We start from the raw sequence: 27,077 nt of genomic DNA on the forward strand, positions 1-27,077 counted from the left end.
GCGATGCTCAACAATCTGCAATTCAAGTAATGTAACACAAATCCACTTACAGGAGATGAACTTGCGTCAATCGAGTGCTATCGAAAATTAAGCGACATTGTTTCACGATTGCGCTCGTAAATACTGCAACCGTGATTATTTCGCGTGTGTTCAGCAAGTATTACCTAGCGACAAGTTAAAATTTCGCCTAATGTTCTCCATCGGAACAATTGTCTTACGATTCCCGAGCTTTCAAGCTTACATGTAAATTACTCGTGATATACATACGAATGTCGCGAACTTCAAAATAATCCTTCGAAACTTTAATCCTTTATGTCCTTCCAGCTTTTATACTCCGAAAATTACAGAATAAGCTTTAGAGTCTACATTGCTCCATTTTATCTGATGTAATTCAATATATTAAATCTGCAAGGAAATAGTTTCTGTAATTATATTAGAATAAAAAAACCGATCCTTTTTACCTAAATTATATATTTATTTTAATTATTGAGCTTATTAAAAATTAAAGAATTAAACATTTTAGTATTTAATGTTAGATATCTCTCTTTGTAAGTATAAAATTCTGTAAAGATAAAATGCAAGTAATATTAAATGAGGAATAAAGTTTGGTTGTCAATTATCGCTTCATCGGACTTATTTAAATCGTCAAGTTCTCGAAAAATTTCGTTTGTTACAATTACATACTGCCAGACAGAAACACTTTAAACAGTGAATCACACACAGCATTGCACGCGAGCATGTTTGCGTCAAATTCGCGCAGCTTTCCTGCGAGGAGAGCTTGCAGCAGCCAGCTGGAAAAAGGGACATTCGGCCGACTTTCGGTAAAAGCCCTCGATCATTCGTGCGTGAAAGCTCACAGTCGACGCTCCTCTTTCTTTGAACGCTTTCAGCAGATCTCTCGATTTTACTTTCTTTTTTTTTCAAAAGGCACAGTAAGAATAAAAATGTTCTTTTTAAATTCTGTGTAGATTTTGAGTAAAGCGTCGTCGGTTTGCCGGACAGTGGTGCAAAATTGAAACGTATAGATAAGAATTCAAAAATCCTGCTTTCAGGTAAAGTACTTAATGTAACAGTGCATAATATCAGTACAGTAATATAGAGTAAACAATGTATAAAGTGATCACAAATAATGTACCTTTCTGTGTTTCTATATTAAACAACTAAAATATCTCTGTAAACCGAGAAAATTTATAATTAATTATATCATCAAACAATTACAATATAATAAGATATATACCTAACTTTGATATATAATAGAAAAAAATAGATTTGATTTTTTTCAGCAGTTGGGTAGAGGAAATCGCCGACTACTGTCTCTCGTAAGCTCGAGATTAAGCTTTGCCTGCTCTTTAAGCGAGCGAGCCTGTTAAAGTCCGTTGGATGAAAGCCGAAAAGGGAGAGAAAGGGAAGGGACAGTTGGGGTTTAACAAACTATGGAGAAAGACTGGAAACGGAGCGCGAGTCTCTGGTGAGAGTTCGTGAGCTGCGGCTCTTTCTCAACAAATTGTAGTTATTGTTCCTGGGATGCTGACACCCAGCTGGAGATGCGTTATAGCTCTGTATGCTTGCAACTCGCAGAAATATTTAGGGTTTTCGATCGTGTCTTCCAATCACCACTATATGAAGCAACATCTGTAGATTTTGCAGTTCACAGATTTGAAATTCGACTATAAGCTTAATTAATATAACGTTGCATTTAAAATCCAAAAATGTCGAAAATCGCGAAGGCAATATTATTGAATACCTCATATACTAAAAAGATAAAAGAACTTAAAAGATAATGTTATGAATACTTTAACGATTAATTAATCTACATCATTATCATAAAATTGTTCTAAAAATTTGAAATAATAAGATGGCGCCAAGAAATATCTTTATGCAATTTTTTTCTTTAAATATTTTTTAACCATACGTCACGTTTTATACTAATATTTTACGATACATTAACTGACTCATTTCGATTGTTATTATAGAGATAATGTGATTCCAATCTTATTGAAATTTGTAATGTTTGAATTTTCCAAAGACCATTTGTAAAATAAGCGGCTCCTATGTTAATTCCGTTTCGCACGTTGGCTCTGCTTTTCGAACGTCCTTCAGGAATGCACCCCGAGAGAAGACTTGATGCGCTTATCGCAAATCTCCGGAGAGTCCGGAGGTGCATTGCCGTGCACCGTAGAGGGAAGTGACGAGGGGGACGCTTCTTTCATTCGAGGAGGATTTTCCGAAGACAATATGTGGGGTCGCGAGTGGCAAAACAATGGACTTCAAATACGAATAGGAGACAAAGTGTGCTCTTGAAGGTTTAAACAGCTTTGCGTTACTTTTTGCTAGTGTAAAGCTGCTCTTTCCTATGCAGGCGGACGCGAAGACAGTGTATTGGATGGCTGTTGCACAATTTGCATTTTTATTTTTGTGAATTACGTATTTCTTTATTTATATAATGCGTAGAATACCGTTCATAATTTTCCATAAATTAATTTCGATCAGTGCATCAATCCTATGTCACGAGAAAATCGTATAAAGTATCGTGTTGATATTACAAATTAAAGGTAACATCATATGGATAAGTATTATGACTTCACGTTTACGGTGCTTTGTTTCGCGAATTATAGTAAATAATTTTGCGAAGCAAAACGCTGACCTTTTACGGTAGCGGAAAGCAGCGAGACAAAATTGCGCATATCTAGAACTAATGCACGTTATTGTATTACTTTCACTCGTGTGGCGTTGTGATGTTTCAGAATGCAATTATGCCACAGGCGAGACACGCGCGGCATATCCAGCGAAATAAATTACGTTTCGTAAAATAGCTTTCGCCACATTCACGGGTAAATTCGACGAATTAATCGTGCTGTTCTCGTGGTAATAGAAATGTTTCTTTTTCTAATTGTCTACGCATTATCGCTTTTGTGCGTGTAATAAAAAAAAATTAGTAACTAATTAAATATTACACATATATAAAAATTACATATGTACATTTTTAAATATAATAACAAAATAATAAACAATAATATCTGCAATTGTATATATGTATACAATTCTCCAGTATGGTTATAAATTCATTAATATTGATTAAGTATAAAATTACAGAAATAAATGAGAGCTACAGAAAAAATGACAGAAATTATCAATTATTACAGAAATTATTGATAAAAATAAGGAATCACTTTTTCTCTCATGATGTGACGTGTCGCAAGAATGTGATATTGCAATGCAATTCTTGTTGCTATATAATTTTCTTCTATAATAACATGTCGTAAGAATATATAAAATATGATATAATAAATATATTTTGACCATCAGCAATGTGTTCACGAATTTACGTAATTTATGTTTCTGTGCATCTTGTTAATGCTTTTGTTTCGGTTTCGATACGGATATTATACTGTAATGATGATAAATATTCTGCAGATACCGCGAATATATATTTCGCACGAGAATCCTATTCAGCCCTGTATATCCACGTAATCCGTATTCAACGCTTGATATCCCGAATAGCAAAGCGGTTCGGCCGTTGCACGAAATTTCCCCGTCTTTAAAACCCATTGCTTCGCGATCCCACGGGCGATACCGGAAGTCGTCCAGTGCTATTATGCAGCTTTTTAATCCTATTACAGCGGTTAATTACCGTCTGGTGGCCGTTAGCGAGGCACGGGCAAAAAAGGAAGAGGTCGACACCTTTCTGTAAGAGTATCATTTGTTTTCTCTTTCTTTTTAAGCCCGCGACCTTTTATCTTTCGGCGAAACAAAAAGTGTGCGTCTAATTAACGATCGCCCTTTGCTCATTTTTTGGCGCACGCTGAAAAAGCGGGAGCTAAAAGCGCAGAATCCAAGAAGAATAATTCTTTAGAGTTGTGTACAGAATGTTTCAGAAGTTGAACATTTAAGAGAAATGTACGATAAAAGAAAAAGGAGAAGCATTTAATCCTTTTGTTAAGATTCGTTTTATTCGTTTTGTCAAAATCTTTTTTGTAAAAGAAAAAGTATTGCATTGTATATTTATTGCAAGAAATCATATCTTATTCGGTGCAACTAGGTTTTACATTGTATTAAATTATTTTTTATGAAATTATTTCTTTTTTATTCGGAAAAATAGAGGTTTTCTCTCTATGAATAGAGAAAAATACGAGAGAAATACAAAACCATCATCTTTGGTATTATCAAACGTAACAAAAAGAGAGAATTCAGTTCTGTTGACGCATATATACTTCGAAAAACACTACAGTTACAATCGGATTGTTTGTATTGTTACCATAGTATCTCGAAAAATAGCAAAGATAATAGATTCCGGAAAAAAAAAAAAAAAACCAGCTCCACACTTTCCCATTTGCGCTACAGTACATTTCGATCCACGGGATGTCGAGGAAAAGTAGGTCGGACCGAGAATCCTTTCATGCGCGCGACAGGATAACGAATCTTACCTCTACGGTACGAGGAGCACGGGAGAATAGATATCGCCATGTAATCCCTCGAAATTAAAATTTTAAGACGCGTCAGTTCTTCGTGCCCTCCCCCGAGATGCCCCCGACCCCGTTTTCTCGCGGTCCTCTTTTTTCTCGATTTTAATCTCTGGCCGGATTCGTATCCTCGTCCTTGAGACGCGTACTCGTTAGAAGATGTCTCCGACACCCTCTTTTCTTCGTTCACCCTCGGGGTGTCGTTCTCTCGTACCATTCAACGAGCGACTCTCGAGTCTCGACACACCTCTTTCCGGCACTTACGCGTCATTCGGCTTATCTTCCTCGACAGCTCATCGAAAAAAGCGTTTTCGGCGCCGTTTCATCGCGATTCAGTCTTCGAACACGTCTCTTCTGGCTACTTGTAAACGATTAGTTCGACTTTTTTCCTTTTAAAATCGTTCCTTTAAATCTAAGATATAGATTACATATTTATATATCTCGTTTCTTTCAAATTTATCTTCGACTTAAAAAATTTTTTCCAAATACATCAAGATCATTTATTTATACTTTATCATGTACGATTTTACTAGAAAATTCTTTTACATAACAGTTTTCTTTAAAAATTTTTTTTATATACCTATTAAATTTTTGTATTTCTCATGCATTACATTTAAAGAATAATTTTTGTGAATATACAAAATTGTACAAATTATGAATTATTTCCTATTGTAACATAAGGACGTATATTAATTTAGAAGTGCAATAGGGTTTAATAAGGCTAATCTATGAATGAATGGCCTGCACTAGATCGTACTACCGTGTTGGCTAATTAAGCGTTAAAGTCGATAAAGTACTATAAATGTGCTTTATCTTACTAAATGTGATATAAACCAGTATTTATACGTTCCTTCAATTATCACATACCGGAATATTAAAATTTAATCTAAAATAGATTCTATATATTAACTCGTAATATGGATCTGATATTTCCGCAATAACCGCACTAATGAATATCGATATTAATGCGATTGTAATTACGGATATTGTATTCAAATATATTATAGTATTACATATTTTCATCTTTAGAAGTTTTCACTCGTGCTGATAATTAATACATTTATCTTATTATTTCAAAAACCGAGGAGAAATGTTGTTTGAAACGTATTAAATGTCCTGCGAGGTAACAAATATCTGTACAAAATAAAAAACTGCAAATTAAATTTACGTAATCGTCGAGATGAAACAGCAATATTAATTTTGCAACTGTCAAACATTCGCTAGAAGCAAAGGAATTTTGCGTTTCGTGAATTTTCCATCTCCCTGTTCGTGTAACTGCATAATTAACGACTGATTTCTAACGACATCATTAAAAAGTGACAGCGGGAATTCAACGCTTGCCGACAACGCTCGCTTAATAAGTTCGGTGTTGGCAGGTTTCGCTTCTTTCGTAGCGTTGTCGTCATTCCTTTTCTCATTTTTTTTTCTCGACTTCATCTTACAAGTTGTCACAAGTCATAGGATTTAAAAGGGCTGTTCGAGGGCTTAACTTCGCCGCTTAACGGATACGGAGTGAGGAGAGTGAAGTTGCGCGCGAGGGGAAGTACTCGAGTTTAAAACAGCGACTCCACGGGTCGGAGAAAAGCTTGAAATTATGAATACGCCGAGATTCGGGAATTCGCCGTTACGCTTTATAAACGGCACGTTGTTATTGTATTTAACAATGTAGAATCGCAAGGAAGTATTTCATTGTTAGTAGCCCAATTAAATTTATTACAATGGAATTTTTTGTGGTAACAGAAGTATGTTAAAATAATTATACCCCGAGGAAAGTTAAAATAATCTATATTTGAGGGATCTGTTAAGATTTTTTCTAGAAGTATGGCACGTTTTAATTATCTCGATGAATTTGATTGCACGCTAATTAAATGATACTATATAAATATCTCTATAATAATATTAGTAATTGTAAAATTGCAATGAATTTAACGCACATATGTAATTACTAATATATATACATTTAAATTATTTATAGTTTCTTAATTGGATATATGTATAATTAAAGTCGATATTGAATACTTTATATTCTGTAATTAACATTTTGTGATATAATGGAATATCCATATAATTTTGTTAAAAGCATTTAAAAAGAAATATTAAACTTTTTAAGAGATTAAGGCCCGGTCGCACCAACGTCGCATAACGTTTAACCTTAGTTTAACTCACTCTTCGTCTTTTTCTAAGGGAACAGTTAGAAAGAGACAAAGAGTGAGTTAAGTAAATTTTAAATATTATGCGACGTTGCAATCGGGCCTAAGAGTCTTATATTTCACAGTAAAGCTTAATTTTTAAGTTTGTATTAGAGGTAATGATTGCTACATTGTAATTATTACATATTGTTTACATGTAAAATTCTCTCTTCCCATATGAATTCTTTTACTGAAGTATCTAATACAATAATTTTCAACGTTTTATATTGTCTGTTATCGGTATCTTTTTGGATAATTTCGATGAAAGAAAATTTCGTGATAAACATAAGAATCTTTGAAGACAATATTATGCTTACAATTAGAAAGATTTGAGAATGAACTGTGTACGCGTAAAAATTTTGATGTTTCTTCCTTTCGGCGAAGCTGCTCATATGAGCGAGAAAGTAAAGTGCTTATGACATGAGACAACAATACGATTATTACATTTATTAACTAACTGAATAATAGCTATATCGTTGTAAATAAGTCGACGCTGCAATCAAAATATTTTTCAATTCGGATAATTTAATTCTTTTTCATCGAAATAGAATATGGATCACGTATATCATTTCACAGATGTTTCACGTTTCATATTTTTCGATAAAATCGTTTTTATAATAAAAATATAATAAAATGCAAAGAAACATATGTTGTTTGTTTTTACGTAAAAATACAACCCCACATCCTACAGTTTCTTACCAATTTTTCTCTGAGAAAATAAATGTTTTTTTTTTATATAATGAGAGATAACTGATTTAAAAACTTCATATTCATCCACAAGTTTTGTCGAATCGGTTCAGGATAGAATGAGAGAGCACGTGGAGTCTGCAAACGCATAATTGCAGATAAACCGGTGGACGTGTTCGTGCAACTTCGCGCTATAAGGTTTTAACGGCACGAAGAAGCGCTTGGCTTGCTTCTAGCCGGGCAGGAGCGAGCAAAAGGGACAGGCATGCCTAAAGTGCATGGGCAAACGAACAGCGATCCTGAGGGAAGTTTGAGGTGGCCAGCACTCGAGGGAATGGATTATGGGTCAAGATAGGGCGGAAGGGAAGATTGCCGGTAGAGGCACACAGCGACGGGCGGAGCCAAGTGATTGTGTAAATCAAGAAGGCACTTAGAGCGCCTGAAATTCTGTTCTGGGGCTTTTGGTTCAATCAGCCGCCAAGGATTACGCAAATATTCTTGACGGTCCCTCGAACAGTCATTTTCACAAGTAAATTCTTATATAATCAGATTTTTCTCATGTTATAGGAGAAGAACGAAGGTGAATTATATATATATACTGGGAATATTATATTTATCTGCCACTTATTCTTTTATCATGAATTTGGATTGTTTGATGATAATATAGATTTAAAACTGACTTTTTTATTAAAAATAATTGAAATTTACGTTACTATTTAAACCCGGTCAACGAGAAAACGATAATTGCACTTGGCACTTGGAAATACATTCAAACGCGAAATATTCAGACACAATGTGCAAATATCCAAAATTTTACATAAAATCCTCTTCTAAAAAGGGCACGTATCGATACTCGAATCTATCGAAATATTGTTGTCGCTTTTCCGCGATGCCAATTGGTTCTCTTGTTGCGCTTATACTTCATGAGCGGCTGTCATGGCATGTTTTGTCAGTTGTGTGGTTAATAGTGTAATAATAACAGTGAAATATTAAAGTTAAATAGCGCCCGCGTTGCGCGCACCTGCGATGTCTAGTATAAAAAAAAGATAACGTCCAATAAAACTGAAAAAAAGAAAAAAAAAGAAAAAAAAAGGTAATTTCCAAGATTATTATAGATGTACGTTACATTTATTGTCGCCCTTTATCTTTTGCTTTTATAAAAGAATCCTTCCGCAAATCTTTTTTACCTGTTCTTTTTTTTTATTCCCAGCGGACGAACGGGCGTTTCTATTGGCAACCGAGTCATGTACAAACAGTTTCTTCGCGATATTCCATCGCTTTTTTCGCGGCACACAAACACAATTGCACGCGCAAAGTTTTCCATGGGGACCCCTTCGGCTTTTTCCATTTGTTCATATCAGATAAGTCTCGCTCGCGATAACTTTGTTTCTCGCGAAGTTTCGTCCGGTGCGAGCGCGCGCGCGCGCGCGTGCAACTTCCGGTTCTCTTTTTCGCTCGTTCGCTATCGCTTCTGTCCGATTCTCCCTCGACCGCCACTTGTCCCTCATCCCTTCGTCGAGAGTCTGGCTGGCTTTCATGGGTGAAGTAACTCGAGCCGCGTGATCGGATAACGCTTAAACACTCGTCCACTTGGCGAATGCTTCCCGAAACGTATAGCACGCGCGACAATTCCCGTCACTCACGACTCGAGTCTACGATCTAGATTTTAGACAATTGCTGGTGGAACGTAAACAATATCAATTAACTCGCTACATTCATCGCGGTGTCAAAATCGATCTCACGGACTCGAATCTCGATCTTGAAAAATGTAGCGCAATTTCTCGACGGCCATACTCGTAAGAAAACGGGAACGATGAGAAAAATCTATGTGGAATATGCGTTTCTTTTGCGCAGATAAGACGGAAATCGAATCTGTCGTCCGCACGCGCGCCCATACGCGGCACGTATACCTGGCACGAATGATCTTTCATATATGCTCGATTTGAAGAATCTATTCGCGTGCTCGATTAAACGATTGTGCTCGTTCGAGGGGCTCAGAGGATGAAAGCGCCATTAGGAAGGACAATAAGCGAATCATAGAACGGCACAAACGAGAAGAAGAATGCCAATGTCTGGAAGACTATGAGGAATTGAAAGAAAAAAAAAATAGTGGAAAAATTAAATTGAGAGCTTGCGATTTTATTCGAGAACTCAGGACAACAATCAGTTTTGAGTTTCTAGCAATTTAAGCTGGAAGTTAAAATTTTATTAAAGTAAAATTATTAAACTTTCGGCGCGTTCCAGACTGAAGCTCTCATTGAAACCTTCGATATTTATTTATTTATTGAATCTTTACAATGTTAAGGTTGAGGTATTCCCGTAACGTTAACTTCTCGGTTTGCAAATTCGATCTGTATCGCTTAATGAAACACCATGTATGTGCCATGTGTATGATTGTGTAGATGTGTGTGCGTATCGTACATTCCTGACATTGTGTTCCGTGTAAGCTGCGTTTAGTGCACGCGAGTATAGACACGCACGCACGCACGCATGCCGAGGTTTCACGCCTGCGTCACACGACGATTGTCTCCGCTCTATAATACAAGTCACCTGTTTAACATTATGTGCTTTGCCGTGAATACGTTATATATTATAATATTACAAAGGTAAATTTTTATCATTGATACACTCGTACTATCCACGTAACGTAGCTTTTAAGTTTTAAAGCATTCCATTTTTTACAGGTGAAAATTGTGCAGGCAACAACTAATCGATCATGCGATTTTAAGTCGCGAATTTACACACGTCGCTGGAGGACGTGATCGTGTTGAACTCAAAATTAATATTTCTGGCGTTTAATCGCGAGAATTGCTCGAATAAAGTGGGAATTTCGAAAGTCATTATTGGAAAATTAATACTCATCAGTCTGTATTACTGTTTCTGTAAATGAAGCCAAATGCGATACGGTTGATTAAATGGTACGCGAAATGCGATATAAAATGAGAAAGCACAGATTAATTTGCGCATTTTTTTTAACCAATGCGATCTGACAGTAACAAGAGTTCTGACGGTCGCTTCGAATCACAGGAAAAATAATGACGCTGCTGCATTCTGCTCGCTTTGTTCTACTATTCTTTCCTCTCACACATCTCTATTATATTATCATAGCACTGATTACTAAAAGATCACTGTACAATTCAACACGACGAAAATCTTGAGCTTCACTAAGCAAAAAAAAAAAAAACTAAACGCAAAATTTTATTTTGATTCAATGCAAACTTCACGCCGCAATATACCGTGCGTAACGAGTATCGCAGTGACTTCGATAAATGAAGAAGCCTCGTAATCCCACCTACTGTTTGATCTCGTCTCAGATTCTGCCAAGTCGCTGGCAAAGCCGAGTCCTGGACCAGTTCGCACGTCTTCCGTCCGTAAATACCTATCCTGCCGCAGGCGCATCCCTGCAACATCCTGCAGGGACGTCTCCCGTCTGCTTGCAGGGATCTCGACTTCGTACACTCTCGCTCTTGTCAGGCACCGTGCCGGAGAGTTGCTCGGGCTAAGCAATTTGTTAATGGCGATAATTTAGCAAAGCGGATTAAAGCAGCGCCGCTCCGACGCAGCATTAATCAATGTTAAGTCTCATCCGCAAACCGACGACGCGAGCTTATGCCAAACGATCGACTGATGTTATAACTTAATAGACATGCATACTTGAGAAATCGGCGAAAAACGCAGAAAGATCAATTGTGTCTCTCATATCTTTAATTTCTTTAACATTTTTATACGGAATAAAACAAAGAATAAAAAAATCCTTTGATGGTTTTTAAATGGCTAACAGAAATAATAACAACAATTAAATTTTCAGTGAAATATTTATGAAATGATATATTTACATATAATTAAGAAGTTAAAAAATTATTTGGATAAATTGTTAAAAAATTAAAAAAAAATTTTTTAAATTTATTCAAAGGAAACTATTAAAGCTAATAAATATGCATTTATAGATATACATAATGTATATGCTAATTTTTTAATAGAATTTATACATATGTAATATTTTATAAGTATATAATATTATTATTATGTATTTTATTATGCACTTTTTATATAATATTATACTGCAATGTCAAAATGTATACAAGATTCTTGTTTTGTTTATTATTTATTTTTTACTTTAAAATTTTTTACTGTACTATTTTTTTAAATATACAAATTTTATTTATTCGCGACTTTGGTTTTTAATTCAAGATTGCGTATTTAGTAAACATTTTGAAAAAAAGATTATTTTATCTATGTTATATCTTTTTTATTCTACATTATAATGGACCGTCGACGCTGAATGAAAAACGTGAAAGCCAATGTAACCACGTTGTGAATATCTGTGTATAACCGCCAATTACTGCGCCGAAATTAATGTATAATTTTGCTTTGACGTGCTTTGTATATAACTTTCAGAATATGGTAGCCAGAACAATGCTAATTATCGCTCTGCACTGCAAGAAATATTAATCAATGTATCCTCCGGTTAGGATATAACGAGCGCACGGCGTGCAAAAACCTTCATTTTTATTCATTATGATATATACGATGAAAATATGCGTATACATTTATTTTGATAAATATCAAACGAGATACCTGTCCGTTCTTTATTATTTTTCTTTATCGCAAAATTAAGCGTATCAAAATATTTATCGTCCAGTACGATCTACGTAATTAACGTAATATCTACATTCATGTGTCTATAATCGTGATACAATATTTTCATATTCTCTCTTACAATAATAAAAGTTTCCTATTTATACAGAATAGAAGACAAGATCTAATAATTCTCTATTGTATTTACTTGCATTTATCCTGTTGTTGCATACGTTGATTCATCTTTGAAAAAGCTTTCGCACGCGCGCGCGCGTCGCTTTGTTATAACTTGAAATATTTTAACTTTTCGATGCAACTTTGAAAGACAGAGATTCTTGCGTTGGAGTTAAAGTGATATGATTTCAAAGAACTCAACGTGAGAGACATGACCTATCTCTCTATTTGCTTTTTTAACGGCGTCCTAAATCGTATAAAAATGCTCGAGGTGCGGATAAAGCGTTGTGTGAACTGTTCAATATATATAGCCATCGATTTTGCGCGAACGTCTAGAAATACAGCAGCGCATAAAGCTTTTTAAAGAATTTAAAGAGAAGAATACGAGATATATATACGAGTATTTGATATTTTCGCTATGAGATTTTCGCCGGTGACATCAGCGAGCGGATGGCGGATTTTGGGCGTAAATTTCGAGCGCGATGCATCGCCCTCGCAAAAACGGAGAATGGCACGAAACGGTCGAAGGGGATGAGAGGCGTTTTAGTGGCTGTCGCCTACAAATACCGCGATCTTCTCGGCGAAATCTGCATCTCGAAGGGCTGTGACAGCCCACCCCTGCACGCGCTACCACTTTTGCCTCCTCCTTATCCCGTCTCTTTCATCGCTATTCTTTGACTCTGTCATTTCTCTCAGCGCTTCGTATCATCGTATTTTTCTTTCGGCGCACCTCCGTGTCTCTCTTTTTTTCCCCCTCGCAGTATATATCCAGAGATATTTCAGTACACCTGCGCGCATCCCCTTCTGATACGCGGAGAATGTGGAATAAATAAAGCAGCATCTAGTGGAAAAACGATAAATCCCGAGAGGCGCGCCAGCAATTTGTTGAATGGCGAGAGAAAGAAGGTAAAAGAAAGAGAGAAAGGGCCCAGTGAAAAACGGGTTCGAGTAGGAGGAAGGGCAACGTGAGAAAAGCGAAAGGCGGGTCAAGAGTAGCCGAGACGGGCACGTTCGAAATCTTGGCGTGTAATTTACGAGAGCAGGCATTACGTAATCTGAGCGATAAATAATGTTATCATAGCACTCTGACCCACGATTTATCACGGCAATCGAGATCTTTTGTTTGTTCACTCGAGGTTTACTTAGTCTGAGCTTTATCTACGTTTCGATATGAAGAGAATTCAAGATCCCATTATATTGTGTGTCTCGTAAATTTATTATGTCACGTGGAATTATTTGCATCTATATTGTACTCCAATTCCTGGATGCTCTACAAGATATATGCGTTTAATTGACGAATGCATGAAAGCAACGTCATGTTAGCACAATGCAATCACGGTTTAACATAGAGATATCGCTGTGAGTCATCTTTATATGTGCAATTTGTATTTTTTTAAATACAAATTTTACAATTTTACAAGAGACCCACCAAAAGCAATAATGTACTAAAATGTAACAAATACCGAGGTGTTAATACATATTATTTCTTTGAATATTTATAGGACTAAATGTGTTTGCTTGTATTTTAATATAAATGCAATATATTAAATATATTGCTCTTATATAGTGCTTCGTAATTACGTAACGCAATGCGGTTCTTAGAATAAGCAATATACATCGTGTGCCCCGGCTTCTTCCTAAGCTGAGGATTAAAACTTGCGAAAGTTTAATCGAGTCACGTGTATATTCACTTTTATCCGAAGCAGCCGGGGTTATCTTTGAAAATTAAATGTAAACGTTTAGTTTCTATAATATCCGCTGAGTAACCCGAGATAGCTTCCTCGTGTTAAAAGTTTATTTAAACAAGCTGCGAAGAAAATAATAAGCTTAAGTCAACAGACTAGCGTATAATTGAAAAAACTTTAATTTATAAACTAACTTTGATCTAATGGAAAAGTAGAACATTTAATTGAAAAACAGAATTAATACTAAGTATATAGTGTGTACAATTAAATGTAATCCATCATGGCATAAAACAATTAGATCGACATGACAAACGATTCATGTTTTTAAACTTACATATTATAGAAGAACGTATGTTAATAAAAAGTATTGTTTTTAATTTTTACTAATTTATAATAACTCTTTATTATTTAAAAATAAAGTCTTTAATTATTTTCCATTCTGTCATTTTTCATTCTTTTTTAAAGAAAAGTTATACGGTCGTTCTATGTGATATACAAAATTTTACGGGATATTCGCCCAATTTTATATGAAATCCCCTATATATTTCGTATTTCAAATTTACGACGTGAAAATTAGCGTAGCGACCCCTAAACAGATGCATTACTCGCTCCCTCGCGACACATTCTATTTTTACGGACGTCAAATGCGATTAACAAATCGCGGTCACGATTTACAGCCTGTGTAATAAATCGCAAATAATTACGCGAGATTTCGGATCGCCGGGGAAATATCTGCCATTTATCATTTATTAATATTGATATGCGAATATGACGCTCGCGCTCACACGAAAATGAGACCGTGCGGTATTCAAAAAATGCAACGTGTCTCTAATTAGGCCATTCTTGCAAAATTAATCACTCTAATTAATATCGCTTGATGCACCGCAAATTAATGTCCTACATTCACCAAAGCTGATCTGCAATTTTATTAATTCACTTGACGAGCATTTATTCGATCTGTTATTTTCGTACTTTGCGACTTATTGCGACGTATCATATTACGATGGAATAATGTCGTTAAACTCTTTCTATGAAACTATTTTACAGATATTAATTTATTGAAAACATATTGTATTGTACAGAAATCACTTTTGTAATATCTGAATTCTAGGCATAATATTGATTGAAATAGTTAATCTTCTTTAACATTCTATATTTCTATATTTGATTTATAATCTTTTTTAGAAAAGAGATAAAATTATATATGTATATTAATTAAATTATATTATATTTATTCCTTCTAATAATAATTTTTCTTTTAAATTATATCTATTTTTCATTTTCATTATTTAAATAAAATAATTCTTGCCTATTTTTTAGAACATAAAATTGTATTTTTTGAGAAATGCGCATTTTATTCAGATGTGTTAAAATGAGATATAGGCGTATTCGCCACGATATAGTGTAATAACCTCGCGAAAGTGGCTTTCTTCCACCGCTTTCCCACGACAACGATACACTTAAACGGAATTCCGCGAGCATAATCGAAGCTACGAGGATAACAGCAAAATAACCGTGCGCCATTTACGAGTATACTTCTGCTAAGAAATAATCCGAAGTCCGCTCGTAAAGGGGCTATTATCGCCCTCGCTTGTCGCATGCTTGTCGGACATTACGTCAACTATTACTACTTCAGTCATTTATGGCTATCACTTATGGATATAAGTGGTCCCGTCGTAGCAGCTTAACCGTCGCTACTTTTCCTCACTTGCTTATGAATGTTTCACCGAGTTTTCCTGCGTGGAAAATACCGGGTGTTCAATAGGCACGTTTGGTATACACGATATTTTACCTGGAAAACTATATAAAACTAATTTGTGTTCATAAAAATACTGAGGCATAAATAGCTCAATAAGTAAAAAAGGAAGTTTTGACAAATAGTGCACTATGCTTGAGGAATTTTATAGATAAAATCTTATTTCAGAATTAAGTAGGTGAATTTTTCCTTTATCAAAATATCTTTGACTTGATTTGAGGTATAAAAGAGATATAAAAGTTAAATATTAAAAAATTTAAAATTTAAAATATGTTACAATATATATTTTAAAATAATAAAAATTACACTAATTATATAAATTTAAGCAGAATTAATATTATTTTAATTTTAACCGAAAAAAGATCGCTTTATTCCAAACGTGCCTATTATCAAGTATGTCAATCGACAGAATTTTATACCCATTAAGTATATATCGATCAATATATGTCTAATATAGAATAAATAAATATTAAAATTTGATTGGACAGAATCTCAGACGTAATAATAATTCTTGTAATGTATAAAATTCACAAAATTATTATTAGGCATAAGAATAAACGCTCAATAACGGAAAATGTCAAAGTTTACTTGCATTTATGTTTCCTTAACGTTGCTTAGATTAAGTACTCTTACTTATTTGATGCGTGAATTATTTCATACAAAAATTTAATAAATTTTTATATAAAGAATTTTAGAAAAACGTGTCACTTTTTTATGTGTTTGATATTTTGGAATTAATAACATGATAGTGAAATTGTAAAAGTAATCACAATCCTACAAATAGCGCATTGCAATAAAGTGTTGTAACAAAAGAAACATTATAAAATTTACTCACAATACAGAATAGTTTGAAATGACTGCTATTTATTTTGTTCAATTCTTTATTCATAGCGTCAATCGATGTCCATCGATCCTGCAACATAAAAGCAACATTAGTCATTAAAATGTTATACTGCATGTATATAAACATAAATTTTACAATGTATAAATCTCATCACATTAAAATAAAATATAATTGAGAATCTGTGGACACATTTGAAAGTCCATTAACGCCAGTAACATTTACACTTTCTGCGAAAATAGGAAACGGAAGATACCTGAAAATGAAAAATCGAACTAAGTGCAGAGATTATCATAATTGAGAGCTCATAAATTTAAAATTAAATAATGTGGCTGTGAAATTGTAATAGATGTAATATCATGAAAGTGGCGTTTTATAATGGCCAACAAATGGCACATTTCACTTTTAAAATTCTGACATGTGAAATCATGTCAGGATTTAAACGACGATTTGTTACGGAGGAAAACTGATACGAGAGAAGTCACGGCAACACGATAATACATCTTTCAACGTATGTACGAGCTGTCGGTGCTTGAATTTACGAAAAGAATGCTAATGTCTCCCACGGCGCTCGTTCTTATAGCGATCACTTCGCGAAAATACGTGGCGCATGTACGAGTATTTCGGCGGGCAGGTGCAAACAAAAATGTACTTAAAATATTTGTCACCAAACCCGATACATTTCATAAATAATTAAAAAGTTCAAGATAAATTTGAAAGAGAGATATGTTTGCTTACTGGATGTTTTTTTTAGTTTAGCAAATTTTTCGTTTTCTTATTTGAAAATTTATACGGAAGTTTTAATGGCAAACATTCTACTAATTAAAATAATTACCTACAATAATAAATAATTAACATATTTTTAAATCTAAAGAAAGATACATATATTACGTATATAGATAAATCGATTTCTGTCATTCTTCGACGAATTTTTTATTTGATTTGGATACTGGTATATTTCAATTTTTGCAAACTTAAACAGAAGTAATGTATATAAAACTTAAACAGGAAAGAAATATTTATATAGGTATATTATATAACAAGTAAAATTTTTTGTTTGATCTAAACTTGTTGATATTTTAATTCTCCCATTATAGAACCCTTTATAAACAATTCGGAAACTTTCAAAATAAGATATGAGGAAATATTTACGCTCGCAAGTATATACAGAGTTCTGTCTTAGTTTGACAATTTTTTTTTATTTGGCTTAAAAACTTATAATGACGTTTCGACCCCGAATAGTGTCTTTCTCGCCATCCCTTCCGTACGTCACTGGTTTGCAAGGCAGTTTTCCCAGACAGGTATAAGTTCGTTTTAGCAGGCCGTGCACGTGTGCGCGGTCGTGTGCACTTCTCGTGACACGCCAACCACGTACAACGGACCGCTGCGATGGTGCCGCGCGGCGTTGCAGGCTAAACGAATAACTTATGCGTTCTGAATAAGAGAGACCCGGCGCCGTCTGGCTCGATGCCCTACGTCACTACTTTTGCGAAACGTGCGTCTGTATATAGGCTGTCTCAACAGTTCCTGTCTTGCTTAAAATATACGGATAGAAAATTGATTAAAGGATTATAAAAGAAGCATAGCAGCGCATTGTATCCTGAACAGAAACATTATAATTCTTTTTAGCTTAATAGTTAAATTTTAAGACGCTTCCATAAAGCGTCAGAGTGAGAATTGAAGCAAAAATCCTACAGATATTTTTGCGATGTACAATTTGTTGAGCGTACCTGGAGGTCGCGATTGTTCGAAGCTGCGTGAAAAATGCGCGGAAACGCAAACGCTGGTATCACGGCGGATTTCACGGAAATATTGGCAAGAGTAAATCAAGCCACTTTGGGAGCGATAAATTTCTAGCAACAAGCAAATACGAACTGTCTGAACAAAGTTGCGCGTTACTATTTCGTCCCAATATTATTCGACGCTGTGCGCTGCAAAGTCGCCATCGCCGGGCCGATGATAACGACAGCTCTCGCGCAACTGGAGAAACCGCAATTAGCGAATTAACGGGGTGCAATTATCACAGAGGATTCTATTAATTCCTCTCTATAGAATTTCTGGTGGTAGAATTTAATGCACATTAGCAATAATTAAACGTGACTAAACTCTAAATATTTTTGTTAAATGCAATGTCGGCAAATCTTATTATTTGATTTTATTTGCGCAGCTCATAACTTTTCATTTATAAATTATAAATTATCAAAGTTGTATCTTTAAATAGATGTATGTATCAATTTTATTAAAAAAATATATAATATCGTTTAAATTAATATAAAAAAAAAGAAATAATAAAATCATTAGTAGATAAATTGTTGCTAAATCGGATGTGTTCTCATTTTTAACAAAATACTTGGTACAAATGAATGGTGTTAATTAATAGCATTAATTAACTAATAATATTAATTTTCTTATTTTCGTTAAAAAAGTAATGCGATATGGCAGGTGTCTCTATCTTGCATCTATTTTGCGTTAGTCATTATTTATAAGGTCACCGGTTTACAACGATAATTCCGCCAAAACGAGGCAATCATAATAGATCAGACAGCGATGTAACATTTATGCCGCTAAGGCCACTTATCCGTTCTAATGAGTAGTTAATCGAATCGCGGCCAATCCAATAGGTAGTGGCCCAGGTGGCGGCCGAAGCTGCATGTCCGGTGGTCCATGCTAGTATTAGCCGATCCGTTCATCTGACGTCACATCGATCATCCGAGCCCTTCGACCGGGATGGGGTCCTTGCATGTATACACGTCCGCCGGCTAAACACGTACATTTGTAGCTACGGGCGATACGCGTCGCTCAGTATAATACATGTGACAGCTTCTTTGTTGGCTATTGTCAAACTGATTCGACTGCAACTGAATCGACAGCGGGCCTTCTGTCGCAATTTCGTAGATGAGCAATGCCAGAGCTATTGACCGATTGCAACTCCGCCGTTTCGCGGATTCCAAAATGGACTCGCTGAACGATATAAATGTCTATCAAACCGCTGAGCGGATGCGACGATAAATTGGATGAATTGGCCGATTCATCATCAGTCACTTAGCCTTCTCTGCTCCCTTCCCTCCCCCACCCGCCCGGCGTGAATTTCTCATCGCAATCATTTGTCGCAGCTAGAACTTTGTTCTTTCACTGTAATCGGAATGTGTGATTTATTGCACACATATATTATTATATGAATAACGTTTTGAAATAACCCAATCTTTTATTGTTTTAAAAATTTCAATAATTTTTCCCGACTCCAACAATTACAACTTAATTGTTTGATTCGTTATGTTCAATAAAAACAATATACTTTTGCTTCTTTTTTTTAAGAATTTAGTCTTATTTTCTTCATTTTATATGAGCATGTTTTTTTTTAAATTAAAAACAGAAATGGAATGCCGCGTCAAATAAATACATTTCATCTCGTGGATGCATTTTGCAATTGACATCTATATTTTTGGCTGAAGAAAAAGCAAAAATAAATAGATATATTTGCCCTGTATACAAAAGATCATCGAATACGCTATGCATTATTCCAGAGTAGCAGATGTAATAAATCCGATTATCTTTGAAGCAGCGAGATCCCTTCCTGTCTAGCTTAGCATTGATATTTGAAGGACTTGGATATTGCGGAAGACGTTATCCGTCGTGGTATAATCCTCAGGTCGACTACGCAATAATCCATGATTTTTTACTACAAAATATTTATCTTTGAATATCGCTGTTATTAGAAACAGTCATTGTGCTAATTGACATTCAATGCGATTAATAAATTGAGAGCAGTCATACTTAAGAAGCATAATAAGCATGTTGATTTTATCACAATGATATGACAGAATCACAATGATATGTCAAGAGTGACTAAAAAATTCTTAAATATGAAAATCTCAATTAAGATCTCAAACTAACACTCCTCTTATTGATAATTACAATGCTAAAATAACGCGTTTGATGCAAAATAGGTTTTCTGGTGCATTTATGGAATTTAGCGCATTAAATGCGAGACTACCTAAGAGGATAATTTTGGTTGGCCGCCGACGACGACGACGACGATGACAACGCGCTCGCCGATCGAAGGTCAAGCAGCAAGTAACGAGATTCGAACTTCCGGCACACGACTGTGACTGACAAATGAGAGGCGAAGTAATGGGCCGACGCTACCTGCATAAATAATCGGGCCGACCAATGCGGCGCCGCAACCACTTCCAGGAACAGTTCCACATCGCCACCCGCCCGGTGGTTTATCGACCTACGATACCGTTGACCTACACCACCACTCGCCTAAGCGAATTCGCGCTCTACTGTACGATACTTTATTTTGTTGCTCTATGGAATCGCATTCCTTTGGCAGCTCAACATATTTAAAACGCTTTAGAAAAAAAATGCAATTTTATACATGCTCTGAAAGTAATTTAATTATTTATACTTAAATAATAAAAATATTTTATGTATATGCTATGATTAATCATACAGAGAAAAATATAATTTATTTTCTGAAATAGAAAATGTGATTTTTACGAACAAAAGTATAATTTTTAATACTTATACTAATTGGTGTGTGAGCTCTGATATATTTCAAAATGTTATTAACATTTTCAATAGTAATTTTCATAACAATTCAATTTACCACGCTTCCTATAAATTTATTTCATCCTTTGACTAAAATGCTGTATCATAAACATTGGTAAAATATATTATCTAATCAACGTTCCATTGAGCGTCTCATAACTCTTTCAAACTGGTAAATTAAAAAAAAAATTTTATTTGAAAGTTTCTATGAATGAAAATTACTTCTTTTGAGTATATACACTAAAGCCTCGTTAAGACCAATTTAAAAGGAATCACAACCGGTGCTTCGCAAGCGAGTTCATCCATTTTTGTTCGGACTCTTTTCGATTGAATTATACGGAGTTTGCATTAACGAATATTTGATTTAACATTAAATATACCAGATAATTTAAAAGAAAAATTTGTTAAAATTAATTACGCGGTAATTGAAGGTTTCCTTCCAAAAGGGATGTAAGCCATTAACACCATTATGAGAAAAATGACTTTTTAACAGTAACTGCCAAATTACTAAAATAAAAAAGTGCTATAAAAATTCATTTTTTCTTTATTGTCACAAAAATCAGTCAAATCAGACCGTCATAATCGTCGCTATCAACGATGGCTATCTTGCTGATGTCTGTTCAAAGAAAATTGAGAGTCAAGCTACAAAAATTGGAAAACACTTTTAGCGAACTTTTTAAATGTTTTTTTCATTGTCCCATCAAATCTAAAATAATAAGTTTACTTATATTCCTTTTGCAACAAAAAAAAAAAACAATACAAGAGAAGCGGACTAATTGAGAGTCAGACGCGATGAATAATGCGAAAGTTTTTTAAATTTTAGAATAACGCCTAATAATTCAGTATATATTACACATATTTTCCAACCTTAGTAAACAGCGCGCCGACTAAATTGTCAGACTTGCAATACAGCTACAAAAATTGGGAGATGTACCAATTCGACCACTGAGGCAATGTGTAATTTTATCACAAAATAACCTATTATTATTTGTAATGTTACGCGTATTTTCAGCCAGCGTGACTTAAATTGAGTATATAGGCTCCGTTGGAAATCTACGAATATAAAAGAGAGAACTGGGTTAAATGAGAGCCAGACTCGGTAACTGATGCATGAAAGTTCTTTAAATTTTAGAATAACGCCTAATAATTCTGTGTATTACACATACTTTCCAACTTTAGATGCTAGCATCAAATTAAATCGAGACGATTTAATTAGGAGAGTGGGAGGGGATTTTACTCCAAGAGCTATGTTGCAAGTCTGACAATTTAGTCGGTGCGTAGTTTACTAATTAAGGTTGGAAATAATAAGTACACAGAATTATTAGGCGTTATTCTAAAATTTAAAGAATTTTTGCGCATTATTTATCGCGTCTGGCTCTCAGTTAATCCACTCCTCTTATATTCGTGCGGATTTCCAGCGGAGCCTATATATCCAATTTAAAAAAACAATAGGGACGTAAATCGACTTATATTCCTCTTGCATAGAAGTCCTCAATTATAAAGTTATTATTATAATAATACTTCTATTTTAATGTAATAAACGTAATCTTTTTGCGTTACCTATTTGTGCAAAAACGAGATTGAAAGAGAGAGAGAGAGAAAGAGAGAGAGAGAGAGAGAGAGAGAGAGAGAGAGAGAGAGAGAGAGAGAGAGAGAGAGAGAGAGAGAGAGAGAGAGAAAGAGAAACTTCATTTTTTTTTATATAAAATATAATTACTTGGAACATCTATTTACACTTTTCTTTATCCACATATTATTTATATAAAAATTTTAAATGTTATCGTTAATTTTGTCACATCTAATGAACAATTTTGTTGTAAGTTTTCTGTATTTGTTATGGACAAAACACTGCCTTTAAGAAACAACATTCGCGTGCTGGTCAAAAACAAATAAGTCTAGAATAAAGATTTATATTTGCGATACATCATGTATAAATAATGGAGAAAAAAATAGACGATGAAACAGAAAAGAAAAAATTGACTATTGCAAAATAATCCTATAAATGATATACGATAAATCACCAAAGGTGTCAGCGACATACAGAACTTAAAGTTCTCTCGCGATGTTTAAGTGTTGCGGCTTCGTTAGAATTTCCGTCGTCTCATTAATCAGGAGCGTTGCCGTCGGCCGCGTCAAAGTGAATGAGATCTGCACTACGTTTCCAACGTGAGGCTTTCTTTCGTGACGTATCGTCTTTTTGCAACGGATATAACTTTATTCCTGGTTTGCTTCAAAAAGTTTTACGAGCCGTATCGTGTCACTATTGATTTTTTAGCTCGCGTCAGGTTCTGCACGTTTCGTATTTCCCTCCGAAACCAAAATAATTGCATTCCGTCCGTGATAGAAAGATATATTGGAAATATCACGGAAGAGAGTTAAATGAATTCGGAAAGAAGTTCTAGTGCTCTTGAACAAATGTTTATTGGAGACCGTAACTCTCAACGGTATTACGTAAGTTTGATGAAAAAAGTATCTATATTAGCCAGAATTAAATAATAATCAATAATAATTAACGTAGGTTTTTAAGATTTATAAATCTTAATTTATTATTTTAACCTATCTGAATTATCTATTGTTAATATTTGATAATTGTTATTGCATTAATAAACAGATTGGAAACGTTATAAAACTATAGTAAAAAATCCGTAAAATGTATTCAGCGAACATTAATTAAAAGTTAGTTTGAAATTATATCACCTACATCTCTCCACGAAGAAAACAGTTTTATATCAGATTAGGTCGACATGATTAAGCTTCTTTATGCAAGGAATGTCTCTTAAAAAGGAGGGAGGACTTAGGTCTTTCACGAAGAGCAAAGGGTCAACTGGGTCGGTTAGATAAGGGACGGCAAAGCTTCTTAAAAAATGAAATATTACTCGTGTACATTATCATATAAAACACTCAGTTGAAATTTCTGTCGTACCCGCGCGACGGCGTGAAAAGTAGACGTGACCGCGCGCGGTTAGTATAAGCGCACACTCGGGCAAAAGAATTTCGCGCGACATCCCGCCACAAATCTGCCTATCTAAATAGGGATACACGTCCAAGTCTTGGAAAACGCTTTTCGGATACGCGACATCGCGATAAGTCACATTCTAAAATATGAGTTATATATGTAAAATTGCTAGCGCTGAATACGAGATAAACTCACGTAAAAATGCGCTAAATATAGTTACATATAACGTACACTGTAAATCCAAGTGTGTTATTTCTACACGCATAAACGTTTATATAAAAATGACACATTTGACTGAAGCTCGTTTTACATGTTTTGTTGCGTGTTAAATTAACACGTAATTTAATCGTATTAAATTAAAAGTTAATACGTTCAATCGTGTTAAATGACCTGATTTAAAACGCAAGAAATGTGTAAAAAGAGCTTCAGTTAAAATAACACATTTAGATTTGCATGCAATGTAGGCTGTCAGATATTTAATCTTAATTCTCAGTAGATATATCATGAAGTCTTTAGATAGTACTAAAGAACTTTGCTGTATATAGAATTGCAAAAAATAAAGTTTTATATATGAAATGAGATAATCAAAATCACTTTCTTACAAATGTATATAATATTTACAGATTCTACGTGATACCAAATATTTATGGTAACAATATTTATGGTAAGAGTTATCGTAATTTTTTTTATATAAATCGCTTTTTCATAAACTATCTGCAATGTGTTATCAGCGAGGCAAGCTTGTAAGCAACAAATCTAATATTATAATAAACTATATAATTCTTTCACTTATGTAATGAAAAAAAAAGTGAAAAACGTCAATGAAAAGCGATCCGTTGAAAAAAGCTTGAGGAGTGAATTTAGAAGCCTTTCAAGGAAACTTGACTTTTCGGTGACGTTTTCTAATAAGAAGATGTTATGTTACGATGACGTGGCTGCAAGACGCGTTTGTAACGAGTTCTTGCTGACAGGAAAGTCATCCTGCGAAGATCGGGACGATAAGAAAGCGTAAAGTCGAAGAACGAGAACTTCGCAAGTCGCTCGAGGGAGAGGCGAGGAGACACGATCGGTTTCTTCGCGCGATAAAAGGAAATCGAACGAGGAGAAACGAGTATTCATCGACGCATGTATAACGAGTATGTATTCGAGTAAAAGATATCCCACTCGTCAGCGAGGACTTTTTAACGGGGTTGTCGTAGCGTGAGGTGGAAGAAATGGCCGTAGACCGTATTAGAAAGGCGAAGAAGCATGAAATAAGCTTCTTAGACAAAGAAAACTGATTTCCATTCGAGAATTGCGTAACGAAAACGCATCGCGTTTCCGGAACTTCGAGCGTGAAGAATAAAGCGATGTTTTAAAATAAAATTTACAAAGAGATAGATAAGAAGCAAGAAGAATCGTTGGAAGAAACAAAAACAAAGAATTTAAAGAAGAATAAATACGTATTATAAGAGCGAGAAGATGCAAAGTACAAGAAATATTATTGAAAGAGAAAGAAAGTAAAGGGAATCGATAACAAATGAGAAAAAAATACAGATTTAGCTTAGAGAAAAACAAAAGCGTAGAAAAAAAGTGATAAAGGGAAGAAAATGAAGCTTCTGAACCACCTATGTAAAGGGGAAAAAGGGAAAAGAGAAAACGGAACTTCAAAGGAAAATGAAAGTGACGAGGAAAAACGGAAGTAAAACTTGAGAAAAACATAAATACAAGGAAAAAGAAAAAAATACAGACTCAGAAAAGCGTGAACATAAAGGATAAAAAAGCTGGCTCGCAATGAGATACGACACGAGATATGGTGAATTGGATGAAAGTAGAAGATAAAGTAAAGTCAATGAAAAGAAGTAAGGGAAGCAGAGGAAGTAAAGAGATTCGCAGAAAGATATAGACTTTTTTGACGCAGAACGACGCGAAAGCGAGAGCTCAAAAGAAAAACTTGTCGGTTTCTCAGGCGCTCGAGCAAGCATACAATCGTATTACGCCGAAAAGCAAAGCTTATTAGGCTACATGACGTTGCGTTGCACAAAGAAAAGGACGTTAGATAAGGGCGAGCCGGGTCAAGTTTTCACTTCCGTCTTTTCTTCATTATCGGGCGAGAAACGCGCGCGGGCACGGATGCGAAATGTCGTAACGGACGTTATCTCGCAACGGGTATTTTGCGCGACGAGGTCAAACGGTTAGATAAGAAGGAACTGCGGTAAGATTTACGAAGGAACAATTTGTAAAAAACGTTATGTGCAAAAGAAATGAATACGCATCATAAAAAGGGAGTCAGAAGCAAGAATAGAATAAAAATTTTGCTGTTTTTCTCCAAAAAGAAAATTGTCTTGAAATTCATCAAGAAATTTCTTTTGCGAATTAAGGTATATATTAAGAAACGTGAGATTAAAATATACTTTTATATACAATTCTTTTAAGTTTAACCATATCGTCTAGTTTAGACTTTATTGGCATTTTTATTTAATTAAAAATAAGAAATTGCGTAAGGCGATTCAATAGATTTATTCTTACAGAGAATTTCTTCTTTAAAATACATTTTCACAGTCTTCCAATTTCGACCTTCCAAGATGGGTGCAGGATGGGTATTCCCTCATGTATAACTATGATCTATTCCAAAACATGCGCATGATTGACTGCTAAGATTTTTCAATTTCACGTTGCATTTCTTACGACGAGTAACCGGTGCTTAAATGCAGAGTGAAAGTGACGGATTACTTGCAAGTGTGCGAATTAATATCAAGTATATATGTAACATTAAATATAATGTGGGAAATAATTCATGCTAATTACGCAAATGTGCATTGTAGCATATATGTAACATGCATATGCTCGAGATAAATTATGTTTTATGCTAAATCCTGCCAGTGATCCGTCATGTCGAGTGTACACGCGAAGCTTAAAATAGTACACGTATATCTTGCATATGCAGCATAATTAAAACATAGCATCACGAAGGGAACTAGTGTATTGATGACGATATATTGCTTAGAATTATGTATAGCTCCGGGTTATTGAATCACTGTGAGTATACTCTATGAATATTCCATAATTGCAGCATTATTCTTTAATGTCGAATGCATTTGGCCGAAATTGATCTAAACGGTAATTTTCTCTAAAATTTACCCTACATTTAAAATTATTTATTGATCTGCAATTTAGCGCGCAAAAGTATAAATAACAAAATAAACCACGAAATAATT

General features: G+C 34.7%; 1 protein-coding gene across 1 annotated transcript in view; it reads right to left on the reverse strand.

Moving 5' to 3' along the window:
* Nucleotides 1-16,375: 16,375 nt before the first annotated feature.
* Nucleotides 16,376-27,077, reverse strand: part of LOC139808969 (uncharacterized) — a 148,983-nt gene continuing 138,281 nt past the window's right edge. The window contains exon 4 of the transcript XR_011730993.1: nucleotides 16,376-16,442. The gene's annotated coding sequence lies outside the window, so the exon portion shown is untranslated. The remainder of the gene's footprint in view (nucleotides 16,443-27,077) is intronic.

The sequence above is a fragment of the Temnothorax longispinosus genome, chromosome 1, assembly GCF_030848805.1.
Source record: "Temnothorax longispinosus isolate EJ_2023e chromosome 1, Tlon_JGU_v1, whole genome shotgun sequence".
Taxonomy (NCBI): Eukaryota; Metazoa; Arthropoda; class Insecta; order Hymenoptera; family Formicidae; genus Temnothorax; species Temnothorax longispinosus.